Here is a 2,680-nt window from a genome sequence, read left to right as displayed (position 1 = left end):
TTTTTTTACGCGACAGGAAAAAGTGACTACGAATTCCCCTTTTTGTTTGCGAATCCCTGTTTGTATCCTTTGAGCGCACGCCCATTAAGTAGCGATCAAATCAAGGAAATCGATCAAACGATCCCCGTGCCAGCCCAAATCATGATCTTCACCAACTTGGATTTGGTTCTCTCGCGAAAATCGCGAGTTGCAGAGATGAGAACCATGAAAAGCAAGATCCCGAATAAGAAAACAGAAACCGAGGAAGAGGAAACCACAAGAGTGAAGACTAGTAGAGTCTCGTCTTTTGTCATTCTTTGCTCCTTTTTCACTCAATGATTCCTTCGAATTTGCCGACCAAAAATTCTATATGTCTATTCTATCTATGATATTTCTATATATATAGAATATGATATCTAATATGACATCCGATTTGTCAAAGGGATTGGATTGGTGACTTACCCATTCAGTGACTTTGGCACTGGACGTTCCAAAAACGGGTACTATCGGATCGGGTGAATTAGAGAATAGACAGAGGTCCGTTGGCATTTCAGCCTTTCTTCTCCTTTCAGGGCCTATCCGAAAGAGAATCCAGTACCTCTTGGTCCTGAATATCAGAATAGGACGAACGAACCGGCCTCCGCGGATATCTTTGCTTCGGAACAAAACCCTGCAATCAAATAGATTGTCCCAAGGGCGCCATATTCTAGGAGCCCAAGTTATGCTATTGAAAATTCGTTCCTCTAGCAGTTCCGGTTTGAGCATTCCGTTCCCTTTTTCAAACTCCACTTCTTTTCATATAGCAATCCCTGATCAAAGAGAGAACAATATCCATTTCAAAACATTTCTAACAGATTCCTTAGTTCGGACCGACGAAGTAATGTCACTCGACTATTATCAACCTGACTGCAATCTTTTTCTGTCGGTAAGGATTGCACCAGAGCACCTTCTACTTCTAATAGGCCATGAACTATAGATAGAGAAGAATCATTCTGAGCGAGTACATAAGAAGCGATCCACTTTTTTTCATCGGTTCCAGGGGAAGACCAAAGATCTTGCGCGGCAGGTCCGCCAGAAAAACTCAAAAGAGAAAGAAGTCTCGTTAATCTCTTCATGCTCGTTCCAAGTTCGAAGTACCTTTTGGCCAAAGAAAAACCCGCTTCCTGACACGATTGCCTCTTTATCTTTATATAGATAGATTCTATGGGGTTATTACTTAGTAAGTCTATTTTGTACAAGAGCCCCTCCTATCTGATAGAAAAGGGTCCCATGATCCCGAGCCGATCTTACCTTGGCTCGCAAACCCCAAGTTTGTCTATGAAGAGCTAATCTAATTGTATTTTTTTCTAGAATGGATTTCTTATGTGGAATACTAATGGATAGGGCTTCGTTGCTAAGTGCTACAAGATCTAGTGCACTGGAACTCGTGGTTATGGACCCGAATCCTTTAGTATGGAACATTGTCTTTTCCAAGTAAAAACCCCTAGTATATGAAAGAATGAAAAGGTGCTTTCGTTCTTGTGGAATAAGAAGCCCTCGTACCTTAATGAAAGGAAAATCGTAATTTTTCGTTAGGTATTTGACCAAATAGGATCGTCCAGTTCCTACAGAACCTATCACTAAAATACCCGATAGGGCTAAGCGGAACGAAAAGGGTTTTCCATGAGATGGTAAATGAAAACGATTAGTCCCACACGAGGTTTGGGAATAAGTGATTGTCTGATAATGAGCAAGGAATATACGTCTTTCTGCTAAAGAGGATCTATTAAACTCATAATTCATTAGATCCTTGTTATCAATGCCAACTAGGTATCATAAGTAAATGGATCCCGGTTGTTCAATCCTTTGATAACCAAGGTCATTCTTTGCTAAAGAGAAATGATCACTATGAGTCAGACTCAATAGAATTGGATCCATTCCAAATAGCGAGAATTAGGATTCTTGATCCCTCTCAATCTCTCTTTCAATTCGAGGATCCAGAGAGGTGTTTTCATAGTCATCTCCGAATATTTGCCATCTCGGAATATTTTCGATTTCATTTTTCTATGATATGTCTTTCTATATGAAAATTGGTTATTTACGATGTACGATGATCCCTGTTAAGCATCCATGGCTGAATGGTTAAAGCGCCCAACTCATAATTGGTAAATTTGCGGGTTCAATTCCTGCTGGATGCACACGAACGGGAACATTCCATAAGTCTATTGGAACTGGCTCTCTATCCATGGAATCTCATCCATCATCCATACATAACGAATTGGTATGGTATATTCATACCATAACATAAGAACAATAAGAACTCGAATTCTTATCGATACTGGAACTCAGAGCATAGGAGGGAAAGTCGATTTATGGATGGAATCAAATACGCAGTATTTACAGAAAAAAGTCTTCGTTTATTGGGAAAGAATCAATATACTTTTAATGTCGAATCGGGATTCACTAAGACAGAAATAAAGCATTGGGTCGAACTCTTCTTTGGTGTTAAGGTGGTAGCTGTGAATAGCCATCGACTACCTGGAAAAGGTAGAAGAATAGGACCTATTCTGGGCCATACAATGCATTACAGACGTATGATCATTACCCTTCAACCGGGTTATTCTATTCCACTTCTAGATAGAGAAAAAAACTAAAGGAGAATACTTAATAATACGGCGAAACATTTATACAAAACACCTATCCCGAGCACACGCAAGGGAAC

This window comes from Aegilops tauschii, unplaced genomic scaffold (genome assembly GCF_002575655.3).
Source record: "Aegilops tauschii subsp. strangulata cultivar AL8/78 unplaced genomic scaffold, Aet v6.0 ptg000890l_obj, whole genome shotgun sequence".
NCBI lineage: Eukaryota > Viridiplantae > Streptophyta > Magnoliopsida > Poales > Poaceae > Aegilops > Aegilops tauschii.
The sequence above is the reverse complement of the archived record's forward strand: the minus strand, read 5'-3'. Positions refer to the sequence as shown.